The following is a 25,353-nucleotide window of genomic DNA, read 5'->3' as shown; positions in this document are numbered from 1 at the left end:
TAATTAAATTTTTTTTCATGTATATTATATATATATATATATATTAATTTTTATTCAAATAATTTTAAAAGTTATAATCTTTTATAACTAGAAAACTAAGAATATAATGATAAATTAGGTATATTAGCTAAATAATCAATCTGAATAACTTCATAGATTTTAAATTAAACAATTAAAACAAAACATAATGATTAGGTTTTAAGTTTAGTGTTGATTGAATAACTATTAGAGACCGATTATGATTAAAATTAAAACAAAACATATACCTAATTTAGTTATAAGAAAAAGTTAATACCTAAAAATATATCATAATAATTAAGTTTTCAAATTATTAAAATACAATATATATATATATATATATATATATATATATATATATATATATATATATATATATATATATATATATATATATATATATATATATATATATATATATATATAAATAAAGAGAAATAAGAGAAAGAATTTGAAAGAGAATTGCTGATTAATAAATTAAATTTTTTCTAATTTAATTATGCTTAATGAACTATTTACCTTATCTACAATAATATTATATAAAAATAACTCCCTAATTATTTATAAGCCCACTTTCAACGTGATCCAAATATATTATTATAAAAATCTATTACGACTCACCTTAAATTAAATATGACATCATCATCATGTGATAACGACTCACCTTAAATTAAATATGACATCATCATCATGTGATAAATATTTTAATTTTAATTATTTTGTCACGTAAATATACAGTGCTAAGTATTTAATTTGTTTTTAAACATTAAAGTTACATATACTATCAATTTCTATGAATATATATTACAATCATTTTTTTAGAATGGATTTATAATATTAAAATTATGTTAGGTTTATGGTACACAATTATAATAAATTTTTTTTTTTATATATTTTAGTATATAATCTTAATATTAGAAAATAAGATTAATACAAAAAGAAATTAAATATTTTGTTATGAAAATACAATTAAAAAAAATATGATGAGGATATGTTGAAGACTCTTGAAAAATCTGAAAAGATATTGATATTGACCTAGTTGAGGTTTATTTAAAAGTGCCGATGAACACTATAAAAAAGTTAAGTCATTGTGTTGAGAGCGTCGCTCCTTATGAATTTTGTGTGAGATTTTATTGTGAGAGAATCATTATAATACTCCGGTAATATTCTTGATAATAAAGTTGAGAGTCTCATGTGCTTCAAAAGTAGATGTAGGTCTATTTTGGTCGAACACTATAAATCTTGTGTTTGCGTTCTTTAGTTGCTTTCGTTCATTTCCGTAATTGTTCGATGTTGTTGTTGTTCTTACATTAAGGGATACTTCATCTCTTAGTATCCCAACAAGCGATATCAAAGCGATGTTATTCAAGAAGAGAGGAAGCTGAAGAGTTTGAATGATCCTTGGAGGGTTCTTGACAAGTTCTAGAGCGATTTCCAAAAGATGTCCAAGTTATAGTTCTTGTTGATATGAATAACTTCTAAGTTTGAGATGGAAAAAGTACGAGGTACTTGATGTCCAAAGAATAAAGAAGACAATGAAGAATGCATATTTGCTAGAGGAAAACAACATTATGAGAAAGAAGGCAAAGTGGTAAGAGTTTTAAATCTACGTTGAAGACTAAAGAAAATGTGAGGTTCTTTCGGTGTTAAGAGGAAGGACAATTCATAAAAAAACTGCCTAAAAATAAAGAAGCATACTAGAAAAACTTATGTTTGGAAGGTAAGAGATGGATCATTACTGGTGAGCAATGTACTTTAGTTGTTATGGAAGGAGTAAATAAAAACAATGTTTATTCTCTACAAGGTAACTCATAAGTATGTTTAGTTAGTATCTACGAGGACCAAGGTTACTTAGTATACATCAAGGTTATGACATCTGAGGTTTGGCCTTAAAGGCTAGTAAGAATTGAGTTAGAAAGGAGTTTTTGGTGCTAGAACTTTAACTCGTGGTAGTGTAAGGTATTTCGTTTTATTCATTAATGACCTTTTGAGAAGGCCATGGGCAATGAAGCATAAGAGTGGAGCAATTCAAAAGTTCAAAGATTGGAAGACATTGGTAGAGAATCAAGTAGGTAAGAGAAATAAGAAGATGAAAACTTACAATGATTATGAGTACGTGAACTTGGAGTTCAAAGAATTTGGCAAGGCTTCCAAAATTGCAAGACACTTCTTGGTTAAAGAAACGCCTCTACAAAATGATGTGAAAGAAATTTTAAAAGTTAACTACTTGATCAATAGAAGTTCACCATTTGCTCTTAGTTTGAAAATACCAATTGAGGTATGGATTGATTCATCTAATTCATATGCTCATCCAAAGATCTTTAGTTGTGTTGCATTTGTGCATGTGAATGAACGCAAGATGGAACCAAGGGTAAAACAATATTTCTTTATTGGATTTCCAGATGATACGAAAGTGTATAGATTTGGGCTGAAAGAAGGTGAAGATAATGTTATGCTAAGTCAAGATGTGAAATTTGACAAAATCTATAACACAAACAATGGAGATATAAGTAGTGATTAAAAAGGAATCACAACCTGAGGTGGTGATATGTCATCAAAAAATCACAATGCCAAGGGAGAGTTGTCATAGAACCATTGAAATTTCTTTTAATGTTGGTGGATGATTAAGGATTGATATATTCCTAGTTAACACACAATATGAATGAAATATCAAGAAGAGAAAGACTCATGAAAGACACCTATAAACTTAGGTAGAGACATCTTGAAATCAACTCTCAAACGAATCAAGAAGAAATCATTACATTATCTTCTAATGTGAGAAGATGAATAAGACCTTGAAAGAGATTCTCAATCATGAAAAAATTGTTAGATGGGAGGCTCGGTCAATTCAAAAAGTGGTGATTTGGATATTTATTTTATTCTATCTTTATTGTCCATGCATTATGGATCATAGTTAAGATGAATGAAATGATTGATTTGTCATCTTATTGAGTAGAGGATTGAGACCTTGAATGAGATTCTTAGTCATGAAAAAGGGCTAGATGAGAGTCTCGGTCAATTCGAATGCGAATGAGATAATTGAATTGTCATATAATGCGAAAAGGTGAATGACACCTTGTATGTGATTCCTAGTCATGAAAAATGGGCTAGTTGAGAGGCTCGATCAATTCAAATGGAAGAAATTCGTAATTTCTTTCGAAGATACTATGATGCATGGTGAAAAGAATTGAAGATAGTTAGAAAATATTGAAAAGATATTATTGAATTACTAGTAGTTTTGATATTATTCAAAAAAATATTAGTTTGCAAGTTAATTTGTTCAAGGAAAAGTATGGGGTCAAGTTGGTTAAGTGTGCAAAGTTCAGGAAAGATGGGTGTCAATTGTTTTGCTAGATCTTGAGCTTAAGTAACGAGATGTCGATAAATACCTAATTATTTGTTATGAAGTAGACAATAAAATTTCGCATTGGGTCATCTCGGATTTCGATCAATATCTTATTTTGAGAAAGTAGACAATGGATGTTCGTTTGGGTGTCCTCGGTTTTTGACAAATATTTAATTTTGAAAAAGTAGACAATGAAAGTTTGTCTTGGGTCTTCTCGGCTTTCAATGAATATATTATTTTGAGAAAGTATATGATAGATGTTCGTCTTGGGTGTTCTCGATTTTATACAAATATTTGATTTTGAAAAATTAGACGATGAAAGTTCATCTTGGGTCTTTTCGGTTATCGATCAATATCTTATTTTGAGGAAGGGGATGATGAATGTTTGTATTGAGTGTCCTCGGTTTTCAATAGATATCTGATTTTGAAAAGTAGACGAGGGAAGTTCGTCTTGGATCTTCTTGGATTTCGATTGGTATCTTATTTTGAGGAAGTATGCGATAAAAGTTCGTTTTGGGTGTCCTCAGTTTTCGATAGATATCTAATTTTGAAAAGGAATAAGACAAAAAAAATAGGCGAATCAAGACGAAGACAGGTGTTAGGAAGAAAATATATTTTTCTTCAACTACTCTCTCTTCACTCCTTAGATATCTAGGTTTATGTATTTCCATAATTGATGAAGATAAATTATATATATATATATCATCTTTCATGATGATGTTGTTCTTGAGGATTTGAAGAGAGATAGAGAAATCAAGACGAAGATAGGTGTTCAGAAAAAAAAAATCATATTTTTTCAACTACTCTCTTTCTCTCCATAGATACCTAGGTTTATGTATTTCTACAATTGGTGAAGATACATTTTATATGTATATTTGACAATGATGATGTTTTTGAAGGTTTATGTAATCCATTAGATTATAAATCATAATTTACAAAAATATTGTGTAACCCATTATATGTCATATAGGGGATAATTTAAGCAGTCTGAGTATTCCATGTTTTTTTACTCTTGTCGAAGGGGTTTTTCACGCTAAAGTTTGATATGGGGTTGTATAACAAGAGGAGCATAATCGAGAAGAAAAAAAGTTGTTATCAAGAATGTGACAAGATTTGGTAGATATGGAGCCTTTTGACAAAGAAAATAATGGAAGATAAGAGGGAGATAGTTTGTAAATCAAGGTGGAGTGTTGATAATGAATTTACAATATTACAATTATGTTATATTTATGGTACACAATCTTGTTACAAGGAAATAATATATTCAACAAAAGAAAACTATATCTTTTGGTGCATAATCTTATATTAGAAAATAAGATTAACATAAAATAAATTAGATCTTTTGTTATGGAAACACAATTAGAAAAATATGGTGAGAATATTTTGGAGACTCTTGGAGAGTTCTAGACAAAATATTGATATTGACCTAGTTGAGGTTTATTTAAAGGTGCAGTCAGACACTTTAAAAAGTCAACTATTTGTCTAGAGAGCGTCACTTCCCCGTGAGTTGTGTGTGAGATTTAATTGTGAGAGAATCATTGTAATACTATGGTAATAATCTTGATCATAAAGTTGAGAGTCTCTTATGTGCTTCGAAAGTGGATGTAGACCTGTTTTGGCCGAACCACTATAAATCTTATATCTGCGTTCTATAGTTGTTTTCTTTCGTTTTCACAATTGTTCGGTGTTTTTGTTATTCTTACATTAAGAGATATTTCATCTCCTGGTATCCCAAACAATCACCTTTATAGTAAACTTATTTTATAAATAATTTTTAACAGAGTTGATTATTGATTAAGGAAACTCTATCTTTTTGAAACAAAGTTCTCCACCTTTTTTGAATGATAGAATTAGAAGAAAAATTTATGAAGGATGAAATTAATCCAGATATTGGCGGTGGATTAAAATTTGATTTATCAATTTAATAAAATGTTAGTTTTTCATCAATCTTGATGACACAAAAATAAGAAATTTAGACAGGTCTCGGAAAAGTGGCAACTAAATAAATATGGATAACTATATAAGTCAACTATAGGAAACAATATTTGATTAAATTCAAGATATCAATCCAATGAAAAAAAATAAAGATTTGATTAAATTAGATTCAACATAATAAGGAATTCATAATTTCAACTTTCCACCTAATTTCTTATTTCTATTTATAACTATTTATGTGTAACTTGAACATCAATTCAATTAATTCTGAAATAAAGTTAACTTTGCCTAGGTTTCTTCTTCCATATCACTGGTGAAAAAGGGGTCAAAACCGAGAGTTAAAACTCTCGGTTTTGACCCTATAACTTTCGGTGAAGACACCTTACCGAAGGTTTTAGTTACCCTCGCCATCCCTCGGTATTGACTCTCTCGGGACTTCCATAAAGAGAAAAACCGAGAGTTATATGAAAACTTTCGGGTTTTTCTCTTTGTGGAAAAACCGAGGGTTTTACAAGACCTTTCGGTTTTTGTCTTTGTGGAAAAACCGAGGGTTTTACAGAGACCTTTCGGTTTTCCTCTTTTGAAAAACCGAGGGTTTTACAAAGACCTTTCGGTTTTCCTCTTTTCTGGAAAAACCGAGGGTTTTACAAAGACCTTTCAGTTTTCCTCTTTTTACAAATAACTTTCGGTTTTTCTCTGTGTGGAAAAACCGACGGTTTTGCAAAGAACTTTCGGTTTTTCTCTATGTGGGAAAACCGAGAGTTATTTACAAAACTTTCGGTTTTCCTCTTCGGGTAAAAACCAAAAGTTTTGTAAATAACTCTCGGTTTTCCTCTTCGGGTGAAAACCGAGATTTTTCTAATAACTCTCGGTTTTCTCCTTTTCAAGAAAACCGAAAGTTATATGAAAACTCTCGGTTTTTACCCGAAGAGGAAAACCGAGAGTTATTTACAAAACTTTCGGTTTTCCTCTTTTGGATAAAAACCGAGGGTTTGTCATATAACTCTCGGTTTTCTCTTTGGCTAAAAACCGAGAGTTTTCTAATATCTCTCGTTTTTTCCAAAAAGAGAAAAACCGAGAGATTTCAATATTACTTTCGGTTTTTTCCACTAAATTTTTAAAAATGTGCGGATTATTTTGCTCGCAACGAAAACCTGTTCAGCCAAACCAATATATTCATGATAAAAGAAATGCAGCATACATTAAACGATCACATTAATTGATCATGAACATTACAAAATTCGAAACCAAACTAATATTCCGAACAATCTGTTATAAATTCAACCTATAATGAAAACATGTTTTGAATCGAAACAACCTTAGCTTGTGGGGGGAGGAGGTGGTTGTTGCCTCATATATAATTCGATTCTCTCCATTCTTGCGTTCATCTCTGACTTCTCTCTCCATTTTTTCGGTAATCTCTAACTTCTCCCTCTCCATTCTTTCCACAATTTCTTGCTTTTCTGATTGCAATTCTTCCATTTTGCGCCTTCTTTCTTCATCTCTCTTCTCCAGTTCCTCCAGCTTGAGCTTCATTATTTGATTCTCTTCTAACAATCGCTCATTGTTTCGCTGTGAACTGTTTCCACTACGACGATCCTCACGAAAGTGTGTGGGCCGGACTCCTGATCCCATTCCGAACACTACCCCGTGTTTTTGTTGTCCGAACACCCTCTCCGTCAATTCAAAATCCGATATTCCCGGTTCGTTACTAACAACCTCTTCCATCTCAGCCTGCACAATTCAAATAAAATATCATTTCTATAATAAAAAACTAGGCATATTCAATTCACTTACAATTTTCTCTTGCACGTGTTCGTCCGGGACGGGTGTTGGGTTTTCTTGTGTCGGTTTTGGTGTACGGGTCCTCTTGAATACTACAATTACAGACGGTGGCCGTCCCATTTCAATCGCCTGTTGAAATAAATGATTTATATAATTAATAACAATCTTTATATTAAGTTATTACAAATAATGAACTTACCAACTCGTCTTCAATTTGTGCAAACGGTCTACTTCCCGTTCGATGCGGGAATTTCAGATTCTTCCGGTTCTTCATATTTGTAGAACTGTGTCTCTGTATTTGAAATAACAAATGAAGTTAGATTAATTAATATCAACTTTTATTTGAATTATGAAACCGTACCTTAAACGTTTCTGTGAAGAAATGGTTGCGACACACAAACTCCTAATCATCTCGATCGTAGTCCGGTGGAGGATTAGCCAGTACCGCCGCCTCGTCTCCTTTGTGGACGCGGATATAATTCTTGTTCAAATCCGACCGCCATCTATCCCATATCTGATTGGCGTGTCCCAACCCCGTCTTTCGAAAATACTCAATGTCACCATTAGTCGCTTCGAACGGATCCTGAAAAAAATAACATCCAAATGTGAAAAATAATTATTTAATGACGTAATGTATAATCAAGTAATAATTATTAACCTTGATAGAAGTCCACAGTGAATCCAATTGGTCTGCACTTAAAGCCTTCCACTTGAGAAGACGGTGTGAGACGGCTGCGGGGTCCCGGATAATCGACCCCACATGTCTAGACCACCGTGTCCTTCCCACATCTGTACCGCCTGGCCTCCCATCCTTCTCTCTAAACGTTAGAGGGATCCTCGTCCCCGCTAGCCTCTTAGACAGCGCAATATTCTTGTTCTTCCCCCGTCTCTTGCGGGCAGAAGATTCTTCAAAATTATCAAAATCTTAATTAAATATGTCAATCAATTGAAACACTAACTAATTTGTAAACGAAATACCTGTCGATGATGGGTCGGGAGTGGTCCCGTGCTCCTCCTCGTCATCCTGCTCCTCGATAGGCTCCTCAAGACCCTCGTCTTCAGCCTCATCGCTAGGCAGGTTATCAGCGAATGTGCTCTCTATAAACTCTGCGAGGTCATCATCGTCTTCAGTCTCGTATGTTCGGGGAGGCGCAGTAGCTATCGGGACCACAGGAATCGGTGGTTGGTCTCTAGAAGACGATCCTCGTCGCTTTAACGACTCGGATTGGGCAAGTAGGTTTTGGTAACTCTTATCCAATTTCTTGGGTGTCTTCCTCATACTCTTCCAAGTTGTTTTAGGACCTTCAGACATTCTTAATTCACACCATTAATAAAAATGAGTGAATAATTGAAATAAAGTAGTAATAAAAATGAATATAAAGTTAAAAACATAATTAAATCTACCTAATTAATTAATATGAACTATATGTTTGTAAACCGTGGTTTTATTTTTGTCACAATCTTCCAACCGGGTCGGGCTGACATATCAGGGGCGTAGAATACTTGTTTTGCTTGACTCGCTAATATATACGGGTCTTGACTTTGGGTTTTCAAAATTCGGTTTACATTTACACTTACGAAGCCATATTTATCCACTTTCACTCCTAGTTCCCCCGAGTGTGTATCAAACCACTTACACTTGAATAAAACAACTCGTTTGTGAGAATAGTATTGTACTTCGATTATATCCGTCAAAACTCCGTAGTATGACATAGTTTCAGATCCGTTGTACCCCTCAACAACAACCCCACTATTTTGAGTTGTCAAACCTTCGTCGTGTTTTTCTGTACAGAATTTGAATCCGTTTACTTTACACCAAACATACATAGACGAGTACATACTTGGACCTTCTCCTAAGATCTTGAGGTCTCTTGATATGTCGTTAATTTCTGCTAAATGGGCGACCTATATATGTATCCGAAATGAAGTTGTTAATATGAATAAAAAGAGTTAGGATATATGGTTTGTAATTTACTCACTCGATGCTTGAAATATGCGGCAAACGTTTCTCCACTGGACTCGTTGTTATAATCTCTGCAAATAGATCGAATATTAAATAGCACACTCTTTAATGCTAATTAGTAACATCAACATTGAATCTTACATGTAAAAAGGTTCTGCTTCGGGACAATTTTTCAAAATGTAAGAATGAGCTGTCACTCGATCGATATAATCCAAGTTGTATACTTTTCCGTTAGATAGGTCTTCCAATGATGCAAATATTGAAATGCCCGAGATTTCAGGTTGTGCATTTTCTTGATCTTGTTCCTCCATATACCTGGCACATAAGCTAATACTTTCGTTAACAAGATAGCTCTCGCTTATAGAGGCTTCGGGGTGGTTATTATTCCGCAAATATCTTTTCATTGTACCCATGTAATGTTCAAACGGATACATCCATCGATACTGAACAGGTCCTCCAAGCAAAGCCTCAAATGACAAGTGAACCGGGAGATGCATCATGGTGTCGAAGATTGACGGCGGAAAAATCATTTCAAATTTGCAAAGTGTCAATGTAATATCCTTGTACAATTGTTCCAGGTCCTCTTGAATCAACTCTTTGAAGCATAACAACCGAAAGAAACGAGACAAATTTACTAACGCATCATAAACATACTCTGGAAGCAATCCACGAGTTGCCAAAGGAATTAGATATTCCAACAAAATGTGACAATCATGACTCTTTAATCCCGAAAGCTTTTTCTCTTCCAAATTTACACAACCCCCGATATTTGAGCAAAACCCATCAGGCAACTTGAGATCTTTCAAGAAGTTACAAAGACGTATTTTATTTTCGGATGTCAAAGTGAAAGGCGCTTCTGGATAATGAACAACTCCTTCATCATTTATAGGATGTAACCATGATTTTATGCCTAAGAGTTCTAAGTCTTTACGGGCTTTAGGACCATCCTTAGTCTTCTCTTTCACATTCATTATTGTTCCGAACACGCTATCACATATATTTTTCTCAATATGCATCACATCCAAATTATGTCTCAATAATAACGATTTCCAATAAGGCAGACGGAAGAAAATGCTAAGTTTGTTCCAATTGTCTCCTCGCGTTTCATGATATATCTTGGTTCTCTTGCTCATATCCGCACTAAGAATGATGTCTTCTAGGTCTCGTGCTTGCTCATAACTTTCTTGCCCCGTTAACAATCTAGGGGGATCTCTATAATCAGTTCGACCATCAAACGACTCTTTATCCCTTCTGTATTTGTGCTTCGGTGGAAGGAAGCGTCTATGACCCAAGTAACATTGTTTGGAACCATGAACCAATCGAAGAGATACTGTGTCGTTGTTACAACAAGGACAAGCGAATTTACCTTTCGTACTCCAGCCTGATAAATTCGCGTATGCGGGAAAGTCGTTAATGGTCCACAACAACGCAGCTCGCATGTTAAAGTATTGCGAGGTGTGTGCATCAAACGTTCTCACTCCTGTTTGCCACAGTTCATGCAACTCTTCGATCAATGGCTGGAGAAATATGTCAATTGCATCTCCCGGACTCTTTGGACCCGGAATTAACATAGATAAGATGAAATTGCTAGAATCCATGCAAGTCGTGGGTGACACATTATAAGGTACGAGAATTACCGGCCAAACACTGTATGATTTTTTCCCATTTGCAAATGGTTGAAACCCATCGCTTGATAAACCAAGTCTTACGTTTCGAGATTCTGAAGCAAAATTTGTATAATTTTCATCAAACGTCTTCCAAGTTAAGGAATCAGCGGGGTGTCTCAACGTATCACTGTCAACTCTTCCTTCTTTGTGCCATCTCATCATTGGAGCCGTTTTTGAGGACATGTATAGTCTTTGCAGTCTTGGTATTAAAGGGAAATATCTCAACACCTTTTTTGGAATGAATTTCCCGTTTTGCTTCTCCCGAACTGTCCCACTTGTTTGGTCGACTTTCCATCTTGAAAGACCGCAAACTCTGCACGAATCTTCATTTATGTCGTCCTTCCAAAATAGAATACAGTTGTTCTTACATGCGTCTATCTTGTCATATTTAAGCCCGATATCAGTAATGAATTTTTTACTTTCGTAGTACGAGTTTGGCAATTGAGCGTCAATCGGTAATATGTAGTCTTTAAGCAGACGCAGCAACATATCGAACGAAGAATTCGTCCATTGACATACATTTTTTATGTGAAGGAGTTTCAGTAGTGCCGATGATTTCGTTATTCGAGCACCTTCATACAATGGCCGTTTGGAATCATCAAGTAATTTATAAAATCTTTGCGCATCTTCGACTGGTTCATCGTTGCTCGGGACGTCATTAACGTTGGGGAACATATCGTTTATAAATTCGTGCATATAACGTTCTTCGTTGACATGTTCATTAACTGTATTATTCATCTCCTGTCTCGGATCGTTGAATTCCGGCACGGCATCCTCCGACTGATCATCGTCGTCATCATCATCGTAGTCATCGGCATCTTCATCGACATCTTCATTAACCACTTGAGTAGTACGTCTCTTTTCTCCATGAAAATACCAATACTCATAATGAATATTTATTCCATAAACGATGAGGTGAGTCTTCACTTCGTCTATTTCCATAAACGGCGTGTTCAAGCATTTCACGCATGGACATTTCACGGTTTGTCGGGATGTATTCCTAACAGCATACTCGAGGAATTTGTCAACACCTTCCTCGTAATCTGGATGATCTCGACGTAAGGTCATCCAGCTTTTATCGGGTACTTCCATATTTCTAATAAAATGGAAAACAACCCGCATTATGAATTACTTATATTTGTCTAAATTAATTAGGCTTACATAATGTTAACATAATTTCTAACTAATCTATCATTATCCAACCAAAATTCCACATAAACAAACAATAATAAAACCTAACATAAATCTAACTGAAATCTAACATACATATATTCTAACATTATTTCATTCATACACATTTCAAAACAATAAATTATAATTCAACACGTTAATTTCATACACATTTCAAACCTCATCTAACCTAATCTAACATAAATCAAACATATTACCTAATCTAACATACTTCAAATCAAACATAAATCTCGACTTAAATCTAACATGAAAATCTAACATAAATCTAACATGAAACTAACCTAACCATATAATAAACCAACAAGAACTAACCTTGCACAAACAGAGCGACGAAGAAGAGCAGCGGATGTAGATCGACGGGCGGGCAGCGTGCGGCTGAAATTTCAACAATAACCAACATTAATATAACCAAATATTCAAACCAATAAATCTAACCAAATCAAACTCCAATCAAACTTTAATCTGACCAAAATTTTAACCTAAAATTCTAACCTAAACTTCAATCATATCTAACCTAAATCAAACATCAATTAAACAACAATCAAACCAACAAACATTCAACATAACATATATCAAATCAATCCAAGAAAATAGTCAATCCAAAACCTAAACTAACCAAAATCAAACATACTTTCAACCTAATCTAACATTATCTAACAAAATCATACAACCAAAATCAATATAACCTAAAACCAAATCCAATAACCAATTCAATATAATTAATCCAAAAACAAAATTCAACAATCCAAAAAGTAAATCCCAATCATACATATATCAAATTAAAAAACCTAAACTAATCCCAATCATACATATATCAAACAAATAACCTAATATCAAACAAAATCAACCAAATTCAAACTAAAATCAAACTACAAAATCATGAATCTAACTAAAATCAAACTAATATGACCTAAACTAACCAAAATCAAACATACTTTCAACCTAATCTAACATTATCTAACAAAATCATACAACCAAAATCAATATAACCTAAAACCAAATCCAACAACCAATTCAATATAATTAATCCAAAAACAAAATTCAACAATCCAAAAAGTAAATCCCAATCATACATATATCAAATTAAAAAACCTAAACTAATCCCAATCATACATATATCAAACAAATAACCTAATATCAAACAAAATCAACCAAATTCAAACTAAAATCAAACTACAAAATCATGAATCTAACTAAAATCAAACTAATATGACCTAAACTAACCAAAATCAACCAAATTTTCAACCCAATCAAACTAATATAACCTAAATTCAAACATCTAACCTAAAATCAAACAAATAACCTAATTTCAAACAAAAAACCTAAAATCAAACTACAAAATCATGAATCTAACTAAAATCAAACTAATATAACCTAAACTAACCAAAATCAACCTAATATAACCTAAAATGAAACAAATTGAACCTAAAATTAAACAAATATAACTTAAACCTAAAAAATAAACTAACCTTTTGTAGGCGGCGGCAGCAGGCGGCGGCAGCAGGCGGCGGCAGCAGGCGGCGGCAGCAGGCGGCGACTGTCTTCAATCGACGGGGGCAGTCTTCAATCACCGGCGTCGTCGATCCAAGCGTGGGCAGCGAACGGCGTCTTCGATCCGAGCGGAGGCAGCGACTTGGCGGCGGAAAGGGTTCTTCAACCTACGGCGGCGTCAATCGGATGAGGGCAGCGGGGCGGCGTCAATCGGATGAGGGCAGCGCTGCTTCGTCTTCGATTGAAGGATGGAGGACGCGGCTGTGCAGAGGCGGCGCGGAAGAAGAGCGAACGGGAGAGAGAAATCGGGGAGAAAAAAAAACCGGGAAAAGAAAGAAAGGAAAAAAGCGGGTTATGTTTTTTTAAAGGTCATTTCCGAGAGTTAATCATATAACTCTCGGTTTTTGACTATTAATTTCCGAGAGTTATATGATTACCTCTCGGTTTTGATCTTTTGATTAATTTCCGAGAGATATATTATTACCTCTCGGTTTTGATCTTTTGATTAATTTCCGAGAGTTAATCATATAAAACCCTCGGTTTTTATTTTTTATATTTTTTACAATTAAATTTAAATGCCCAAAACCGAGAGTTGTATATTAAACTCTCGGTTTTTTTATATTTTTTACAATTAAATTTAATTGCCCAAAACCGAGAGTTGTATATTAAACTCTCGGTTTTAATATTTTTATAATTTATAAAAACCGAGAGGCTTTGGTAAATCTTTCGTTTTTTATGCATATTTCCAAAAGTTATATATTTAACTTTCGGTTTTACAACATGAGAACTTGTTAAATTATTTGGATTCTCACTTTCTAATAACGTTGAACAACATTAATTTAACACATTTGATATCCTTAAAACATTTCCCAATCCATATGATCAAACATTACACAAATACATAGGATAATCAAACATAAACATTCATATACACTTCTATATATAATCAAACACATTCATAAACATTTTAACATTAAAGACAATTTAAATTTTTAAAATAAAAACGCACACTTGATTATATTACTTGGGAGTGTAGATTGGAAGGTAGAAAACCAAAGAATTTAACAATTTGTCAAGTGCTAATTCCGAAAGTTATATAATTAACTTTCGGAAATATCCATCAAAACCGAAGGGTTTATATAAAACCCTCGTTCTTGAGAAATGTAAAATTCGAAAGTTTATAGAAAACTTTCGGTTTTGATGGTTATTTCCGAAAGTTAATTATATAACTTTCGGAATTAGCACTTGACAAATTGTTAAATTCTTTGGTTTTTCACCTTCTAATGACCTATAACAATATTAATTTACCACATTTGATGTCTTTAAAATATTGCACAATCCATATGATCAAACATTACCTACATTCATAAGATAATCAAACATGAACATTCATATAGACTTCTCAATAATAATCAAACACAATCATAAATATTTGAACATGAAACACAATATTAATTTTTAAAATAGAACACGAAAATGATTATATTAGTTAGAAGTTAAGATTAGTGGGTTAAAAACAAAATAATTGAACAAACTAGGTAGTGTTAAAAGCGAAAGTTATAAAATTAACTTTCGGTTTTGATGTGTATTTGCGAAAGTTTTAAATATATCTCTCGGTCTTGACCTTGATCAGAAGTTTTTTGGGAATTGTTAAAACCGAAGGTTTATTTGAAAACCTTCGGTTTTTACCCTTCCCCATACTTAGAAAAAAATCTGATTTTTTTAATGTATGGTCAAAACCGAAGGTTTATTTGAAAACCTTCGGTTTTTACCCTTCCCATACTTAGAAAAAAATCTGATTTTTTTAATGTATGGTCAAAACCGAAGGTTTATTTGAAAACCTTCGGTTTTTACCCTTCCCCATACTTAGAAAAAAATCTGATTTTTTTAATGTATGGTCAAAACCGAAGGTTTATTTGAAAACCTTCGGTTTTTACACTTCCCCATACTTAGAAAAAAATCTGATTTTTTTAATGTATGGTCAAAACCGAAAGTTTATTTGAAAACCTTCGGTTTTTACCCTTCCCCATACTTAGAAAAAAATCTGATTTTTTTAATGTATGGTCAAAACCGAAGGTTTATTTGAAAACCTTCGGTTTTTACCCTTCCCCATACTTAGAAAAAAATCTGATTTTTTTAATGTATGGTCAAAACCGAAGGTTTATTTGAAAACCTTCGGTTTTTACACTTCCCCATACTTAGAAAAAAATCTGATTTTTTTAATGTATGGTCAAAACCGAAGGTTTATTTGAAAACCTTCGGTTTTTACCCTTCCCCATACTTAGAAAAAAATCTGATTTTTTTAATGTATGGTCAAAACCGAAGGTTTATTTGAAAACCTTCGGTTTTTACCCTTCCCCATACTTAGAAAAAAATCTGATTTTTTTAATGTATGGTCAAAACCGAAGGTTTATTTGAAAACCTTCGGTTTTTACACTTCCCCATACTTAGAAAAAAATCTGATTTTTTTAATGTATGGTCAAAACCGAAGGTTTATTTGAAAACCTTCGGTTTTTACCCTTCCCCACCCATACTTAGAAAAAAATCTGATTTTTTTAATGTATGGTCAAAACCGAAGGTTTATTTGAAAACCTTCGGTTTTTACACTTCCCCATACTTAGAAAAAAATCTGATTTTTTTAATGTATGGTCAAAACCGAAGGTTTATTTGAAAACCTTCGGTTTTTACCCTTCCCCATACTTAGAAAAAAATCTGATTTTTTTAATGTATGGTCAAAACCGAAGGTTTATTTGAAAACCTTCGGTTTTTACCCTTCCCCATACTTAGAAAAAAATCTGATTTTTTTAATGTATGGTCAAAACCGAAGGTTTATTTGAAAACCTTCGGTTTTTACACTTCCCCATACTTAGAAAAAAATCTGATTTTTTTTAATGTATGGTCAAAACCGAAGGTTTATTTGAAAACCTTCGGTTTTTACCCTTCCCCATACTTAGAAAAAAATCTGATTTTTTTAATGTATGGTCAAAACCGAAGATTTATTTGAAAACCTTCGGTTTTTACACTTCCCCATACTTAGAAAAAAAACTGATTTTTTTAATGTATGGTCAAAACCGAAGGTTTATTTGAAAACCTTCGGTTTTTACCCTTCCCCATACTTAGAAAAAAATCTGATTTTTTTAATGTATGGTCAAAACCGAAGGTTTATTTGAAAACCTTCGGTTTTTACCCTTCCCCATACTTAGAAAAAAATCTGATTTTTTTAATGTATGGTCAAAACCGAAGGTTTATTTGAAAACCTTCAGTTTTTACCCTTCCCCATACTTAGAAAAAAATCTGATTTTTTTACTGTATGGTCAAAACCGAAGGTTTATTTGAAAACCTTCGGTTTTTACCCTTCCCCATACTTAGAAAAAAATCTGATTTTTTTAATGTAAGGTCAAAACCGAAGGTTTATTTGAAAACCTTCGGTTTTTACCCTTCCCCATACTTAGAAAAAAATCTGATTTTTTTAATGTAAGGTCAAAACCAAAGGTTTATTTGAAAACCTTCGGTTTTTACCCTTCCCAATACTTAGAAAATTTTCCGATTTTTTTAATGTAAGGTCAAAACCGAAGGTTTATTTGAAAACCTTCGGTTTTTACCCTTCCCCATACTTAGAAAAAAATCTAATTTTTTTAATGTAAGATCAAAACCGAAGGTTTATTTGAAAACCTTCACTTTTTACCTCAATATTTTAAAAAACAATTGGTCAAAACCGAAGGTTTTCAAATAAACCCTCGGTTTTGGCGATGCGTTTTTTTTTTAAAAAAAGGTGAAAAGTCAACAAAACATAATTATTTAAAACATATTAAACCAAACCAAACAAACATAATAACAATAATTCATAAATATTAAAACATAACGCATAAAATTAAATATTAATTGTCATAAACCCATAATAAATCCATAATAAATCTACAAATTAATTATTAGATGGGGTGGAAGGAGGGGGTGGTTGATTCAGTCGACTCCTCAACAAGACAAGTTCCTGTTCGAGATTCTCTAATCTCTGAGTCATTTCGGCCCGGTCCGCTTTGATTTCACTGAGCAAACGACCTCTTTCGGCATCCCTTAATCGGATTTGTTTCATTTCCAGCGTCATCTTTCTGACCTCTTCCTCACGTGCCGCAATTTCTGATTGTGTTATCAGATTCTGGTAACACGGATGCAGTTTCTCCGGTGTTTGCCGAAGTCTCTTCCATGTCGAATCACCCATATCCTAAATGCATTTCAGATATATATGTATATATATATTAATCAAACAAAATAACGTAAACTAACATAAATCTAGATCTATAATATATATATATATAAACTTAAGAAATCTAAATCTTACAATAAACAAAACAAAAAAAACAAATCAAACAAATTACCTGAAGAGAGGAGAAGAACCCGCGGCTTGGAGGAGGCAGGCGGCGGCGGCGGCGGAAGAGAGAGAAAGGAGAAATGAGTGGAATGAAAAAGAGAAGGGTTAGGGTTTGTATTTATAGAGGTTTAGGCCGAAGGTTTTCATAAAACTTTCGGTTTTTATATTATTCAAAACCGAGGGTTTATTAAAGACCCTTCGGAAAAAACCATAACCAAATTTATAATTTTTTTTAATGAGCAAAACCGAAAGTTCTTTGTAATACTTTCGGAAATGAAATTTTCAAAAAAGGCAAAACCGAAGGTTCTTTGAATAACCTTCGCAATTAAAAAACCAGGGATTTCAAAACCGAAGGTTTTTACAAAAACCTTCGCAATTAACCCACATCCAACACTTAGAATTTTTTTGAGTTTTTTGGGAGGGTCAAAACCGAAAGTTCTTTGTAGAACTTTCGGTAATAATTAATAAACCCGAAGGTTTTACACCCCTCTCGGAATCTATTTTTAATCCCGAAGGATTTATTCCTCTCGGGAGTATTTAGGAGAGGTTTACAAAACCTTCGGAAAAAACCATCGGTAAAGGTCCTTTTTTTACTAGTGTATCTTCATAGTCTTTCTTTGTCCAAGTCCCTTTAGTGAAAGTTTAAGTATCTTATTATCATCACAAATAACATAAACAAATTTAACAAAGTATTTATCATTTTTTAAGACATTCAAACAAACATTTTAGATCAATATGATAGATATTTTGAATTTTAAAATTTAGGGTTTATAATTTAAGATAGGATCAAAATTTGCAATACGATCAACACATATTTTTATGGTATGTTGAAAATTTTGCTAACAACAATGAAAGAATGGCATGATCATTGAAAGATCCTAAAACAAGAAAATATGTCTTTTCAAATGGTGCAAACATTTGGATTTCTAGAAAGTCTAAGAACAACCCAAATGGTCCAGTGTCAAGACCCAATTAATTCAACCTAAAACCGTATTACCCAAGTTTGAGTAAAATACCAAATTAACCCCGCCCACTTAATATTTAAGAGGATTCTTTGCCAAACCTCCTAACTAATGATAACCTCCTGGAATCCAGAGCTAGAAGAGAGAGAAAACAGTCCTAGTAAACGGTCATCTTCAAGTGCAACAATCGCCTCGTTCAGTGGCGGAGCCAGGATGAAAAATTACATGGGGCTAATTCCAACTTGCATCTCAGATTTAACTTTCTATGCTCCGTTTTTTTTTCAATAAAATTTCCACGATTATTAGAAGATGGAGACTCGTCATGCCCTCTCAATGTACACGCTTGTAAAGTGAGCCACCGAGTGCTTTCAATAGTTGCTGTAAGCCGTAATTTGTTATTTTGTTTTTCATCTGAAGACTGTGCATTCAGTACTTTGTCAATATGACAAGGATATTCATTAGATTATCAAGATATTCAACTGCCCTATTATGTGGTGAAATATTACATCCTATATGCATAACAAAAGAGCATCTATCCCCATCATTAACTCGCTTTCAATATTTGAATCTATCTATTGTAAATGTAGGTTTTTGGGGTTGCTTATGTTCACAAACAAGAAATATGGGAAACAAAAAGCAACATCTTTCAAAGTAGAGTATTCTAACCAAGTAAATTTCTTAAACCAATGACTTTGGAACCGTCGATTTTGATTTCCAAATTTGGTCGACGGGTACTCATCCTTAATAGGTTGATATTACACCATCTTGATATAAGCTCGTCTAATTTCATCCCTTTGATTAAAATGATATTTTCATATCGGAATATGTGATACTGGATTAAGTTTAAGAGAACTTGCATCAACATCAATTCTAGGAGATTTGTTAAGTTCTTGAGCAGGAATATCGAATTCTTTATTTAAATACCGAACCAAACCAATGTAACTATTTTAACTTGTTTATTAATATTAATTTATATTTTCTTATAAAATTTTGAAATAGTTTAAAATTAAGAAATATAAAACACTATTATTATTTTAATTTTTATATTTTACTCATATAAATAATTTGTATTATTAATTATATTGAAATAAATACAAAAATAATGTATAATTATTATATAAATATAATTTTAAAATAAATAATATTATTTTATGATTTACATTATTTTATATATAATTTTTTATACTTTATTTATATAAATAAATTTTATTTATTTATTAATTAAAATTTATGTATTATTATAAATATTTATATATTAGAAAATATTGTTAGTATAAAATAATAGTTTATAGATAAATTAAATTAGTTTCAAAATATAATATTAAAAGTGTGAGGCAAGGTTTGATCACTTGACCTTTACTTACTTAGCCAACTGGACTGGACTAAGAGTACCATATCAAACACATATATAAAATGTTTTAGTTTAATATTTTAATTTAGGTGGGGCTGGAGCCCGCCCTAGCCCATGTGTGGCTCCCCTGGCCTCGTTAGAGCTCGATTGGCCGATTAAAGCTTCTTTAGCTTGTTCTCTTACTTCTAGCATCCCTCTACTACACTTCTAAGGTAATCTTAAGGGATTTATAAGGTCTCTCAACATTTTGTAGTTCTAATTCACAATTTGAACAGTTCATCGGTGAACTTTGCTCATATTTGCTTGAATTATAGAATTAGCTAGATATTTTTGTATTAATTGATTGTTCGTTGTTTTATGATGGTTGATAATTTGGAGTTACTCTATGATTAAATTAGGCCAAAACAATACTCAAATTTCAGCCGAAGATTTTTATCAATCCAACATCGTTCTTGAGATTTGGTTCAAGAACAGACGTTATGAATCTAACCTAATTGAATTCTTAACTAACGTACGCCTAACTAGAAATCAAATCAAGCATACAATCATACTATCTGTTATTTCGAGAGTTCGCTGGAAATTAAGCTCTCCACGTACAATTTAGCGCATTTGCATACTAGTTCGTTTAATTCAGCGTTACTTCTCGCATGTTTGTGAAGCCACTACACCAAAACATACTTTCAACCACGCTTATATGGCAACGCATATTAAGCGTGGGTAAAAGTTAAAAGAAAAAATACTTTTGCCCACCTTTATATATATACTACCACCTTTAATTTTTTTTTTTATATAATTTTTTTTAAACATTATAATTTAACTATTCTAAATTTTAATATTTTTAATATTTTATTTTTAAACTTTATAAATATTTTATTTCACTATTTTAATTTTGTAAATTAAATTTGACTTAAAATTTTATTAACATTAAAATTTAATTATTATTTTTATATAAAATTACTTTTAAATTTTTATATCATTATTAAAAAATAATATCTGTCTTATAATGAATTATTATTTATATATATAAATTAAAGATAATAAAATTAAAAAAATATTATTGTTTACGTATATATATATATATTAAAATAATAAATATTAATAAAATTCAGAATAATAAATATATATTATATTATTATTTATTTAATGTGAAACGTGATATTTTAATTTAAGAAACCTAATTGATCTTTTAAATTTCATTCTCTCTCTTTATTCTCTCCATCAATGGCGGCCGTGGCTCTAGCTCTTCTTCAAAGACATTTTTCTCAAATCTTACCCTAAATAGTCTCCTTCTTCATAGATCTTTTCTTCTTCAAAGACATTTTTCTCAAATCTTACTCTAAATAGTTTCCTTCTTCATAGATCTTTCTCTTCGATCCATTCACACTGTCATCTCTTACGACCTTCACAAGACTTCCTTACTCCCATTTATAGATCTACGGACCAAAGATCGGGAAAGAAATTTTTAAGGTAAAATCGTCCGTTTATACTGATTTTACCGCGTTTATCAATTTCAATGAGTTAAATCGCGATTTAACTACTTGGCAAATGTCCATTGGAAGGGTGCTGCTGAAATAGTTTTAGCTTCCTGCACCAGATATATCAATGAAGATGATCTCTTGGTACCGATGGATGAAGACAAGGTATGTTAGAATTTTATTTTTCTTTCATTTGCATTTCTGTATTTTAAAACTTACAGAAGCATCTAAGAATCCCCATTAGCCATCCTTGCTGGATTTTTTATTTTCAATAATTGTTTTTTGCTTCTGTAACTAATTAGGTAGGCACTTTATTGACTGTCGACTTAATTCTGTCGTTGTGTGATCTTAATTCTATTCCTCTCAACTCCAAGTTGATACAATGAAAATTTGTGGACTTAAGTAAGATGTTACTGATGCCTTCCACATTTCAAATTTAACTCCCATCTTGCAGAATCCTTGTCGACCTGGTGTCAGAGAAGTTGTTCGGCTATGTACAAATGTTGGAGTTAAGGTATGCTAGTATTTACTTTGGTTAAGATAGTGATAAGGGTCGTTGTATGTGAAGTTCATATTTGTGCGCACCACTGTTATATATGGCTGAATTGGTTGAGATTTGTGTTTAAACAGGTGCGCATGGTCATTGGGGATAATATCCAAACAGCTAGAGCTATAGCCCTAGAATGTGGGATACTAGAATCAGATGCAGACACTACTGTACGAAATGTCATTGAAGGGAAAGATTTTCGTGCATTATCCGATGATGAGAAGCTAGAAGTTGCTAAGAAGATATCAGTATGTCATGAGCTGACCAACTCAACTTGGAATTAGTTTGATGTTACTCTTATTATTTGATTAGTTTAAGTAAGGAAAGAAATGATTCTAATTCCATGTGTAGGTAATGGGAAGGTCGTCTCCAAATGATAAGTTGCTCCTTGTGCGAGACTTGCGCAAGAGAGGACATGTTGTTGGTGTAACAGGAGATGGAACCAATGATGCCCCCCGCACTGAATGAGGTATTTGTGTCAAACCATTATGTTTTCCTTGGACAGTGTGCTCTTTAAATTCTTATCTTCTATTGCTTATTTTTTCTACTGTGAAACCAATGGAAATATGAATTTTCTTTGTATGCAGTTATGTTTTTCTATCTAGCTCACTATACAAAATACATTTCAAATGTGAATCTTTTACACAGTAGACTTTTTCCCTCTATTCAATTGACCTAGTTGTGAATCTTTAATCAATCTGCTATCGTTATTGTGCATTTTTACAGCTGTTGGATTTTTATTTTTCTCTATTCAGTTGAAATTGTTTGCTACCTTTCTTTTCACCTTTGGAATTTAAAGGTGATATGTTATCCTTGTTTTAGGCTGATATTGGTCTCTCAATGGGCATCCAAGGAACACAAGTCGCAAAAGAGAGTTCAGATATAATAATATTGGATGATAACTTCACTTCTGTTGTGAAGGTTAGTCACTAGTACATGCTGGTTTATTATTAGGTTGAAACATAGACGATCTATGCTTAATAATATGGCTTGATCTCTCAATTGGTTCTTTGCTTTTTGAATTTTATTGCGCACTCTTGTTGCCTTGTTTTAAAAGCGAGAATTTGTTGCACTGTTTGTTTAAATTGTGAGGAAAGTATTATAATTTGGAATTTGTTCATCGAATGACATCTCCTTCCTTTCTGTACAGTTTGTTAGATGGGAGCGTTCTGTTTATGAAAACATTCAGAAATTCATCCAGTTTCAACTCACTGTCAATACTGATGCACTTATTATTAATGTTGTTGCAGCAGTTTATTCTGGTGATGTCCCTCTGAATGCAGTGCTGGTAAATATAATTAATAATCTATGCACGCACCTGATATGAGAAAAAAGAGAAAGAAATAAATAGTAGGTAATTAATGGGTTCTTTTTATTTTGTTTTGTTTGGGAAAAAATTATGATTGAATGAATTCAGCTTCTTTGGGTTAATCTCATAATGGATACACTTGCATTGGCCACTAAACTACCTACTGATCACCTGATGCATCGACCTCTGGTTGGTCGGAGGTGAGTTTGAAAACATAATTGATTCAACCATTTTTGTTCATATTAATAATATTGTTGAATGGTTGATTGCATGAGTATTGTTGTTGTTTTTGTACCTTGATCAGGGAACCGTTGATAGGGAAGCAGGTGTAATTCCCAGGTGTAAGTTGTTGTTTGATAAATTACAATTTCTAGCTAGCTAGCTAAGACAAGAAATGAATAAAAATATTTTGGTTGGGTAATTTTGTTGGAACACACATACAACTGCAGGCAGCTTATCAAGTAAGCGTCCTGCTCGTTCTGAACTTCCAAGGGGAAAATATCCTCAACTTGAGGCATGATAATCCCGGCCATGCCAAAAAAATGAAGAACACGCTCATATTCAATGCTTTTGTTATTTGTCAGGTATGTATGATATTAATATATATATACCCTAGGTAGAATGAAAGGAAATAAAGAGAAAATGGTTAATTTGTGCAGATATTCAATGAGGTGAATGTAAGGAAGCCTGATGAGATGAATGTGTTTAAGGGAGTGACTAAGAACTGTCTCTTCATGTTTGTCTCTTCATGTTGATAGTTGGACTAACTATTGTGCTTCAGGTTTGACTCTGATCAATATGTTGTCTTTTTTATTTTAATTTGCATGCATGAATGATGATATAATAATAATAATGTGTTGTTTATGTTGATGATAGGTGATCATAATATTCTCCTTGGGAAGTTCTACTCAATTGTTAGGCTTAGCTGGAAACTGTGGCTTGTATCTGTTGCAATTGGATTTGTGAGGTGAGTTGTAGTAAATTAATTAATTTGTTGTTAGTAGGTGGTGGGTCAATGCATGCAACACAATAGTTTGGAAAATGATCCCAGTTCCGGAGACACCATTCAGTGATCACTTGTCAAGATTATTCAAGAGTATATTTTCTAAGAAAAAGAAGAATACAAATGTAGTACCACCACCAGGTAAATTAATTTGAAAGTTTTTTTTACTAATAATCATCGTCTACTTAAATGTTTTATAATTGTTTTTGCTATTTTCAAAAGACCATTAAGAAGATATCCAGACAGAAATGGAGGAAACAAATTTGCACTGCAAGAGGATATATATCTAGATTCCAATAATTGAAGATCAATTCATTTCCCTTTTAGCGGTTTAATTGTGAAGCATGAATAATTCAGATGTTATATGCTCGTCTTCATCCTTGAGCTGTCAATTGCATGAAGAAGCAATCAGGTTTTGTTTTTCAAATTTTGTGTCGATTTAATTCATATCAATATACCATCTTTCTTATCTTAAAAATAATCTCTTTCATATATTTGCAGATGTGGTCTAAGAAGAAGTTGATGTCCAGAAGATTGAGTGGATAAATACCATATTCTCTATTGAATAAAACTATTTTTTTGTTTGAAATATTTTGATGTGAGAATTTATACTAATTTTGTTATTATTAAAAATGTTATTTAATTATTTTTGAATGTCCTTTTCAATGAATATTTAATTTCAAACCCTAAAAATTCGGATAAAATTGTTAAAATAAATCAAAAATAAAATAAAAATTGTTTTCAAAAATTATGGACTTTTGGCGACGCTTAAATTGATGTTACCGACGCTAAAATAAGCGTCGCTAAAACATTCGCCCACCCTGCTTATGGCGACGCAAGAATAAGTGTCGGTGATATTTTTGGCGACGCTTTTATGGGTTGGCAGAAGTCTTTTTAAGCGTTGCCGTAGGTCTGTTTTGTTGTAGTGAGCTTATCCTCGACAT

At 32.5% G+C, this 25,353-nt stretch overlaps 1 pseudogene; it reads left to right on the top strand.

Moving 5' to 3' along the window:
- Window positions 1-21,305: 21,305 nt before the first annotated feature.
- Window positions 21,306-24,939, top strand: LOC124936830 (annotated as a pseudogene).
- The last annotated feature ends 414 nt before the right edge of the window (window positions 24,940-25,353 follow it).

This window comes from Impatiens glandulifera, chromosome 4, assembly GCF_907164915.1.
Source record: "Impatiens glandulifera chromosome 4, dImpGla2.1, whole genome shotgun sequence".
Classification (NCBI taxonomy): Eukaryota; Viridiplantae; Streptophyta; class Magnoliopsida; order Ericales; family Balsaminaceae; genus Impatiens; species Impatiens glandulifera.
This window is presented reverse-complemented; position numbering and strand designations above follow the sequence as displayed.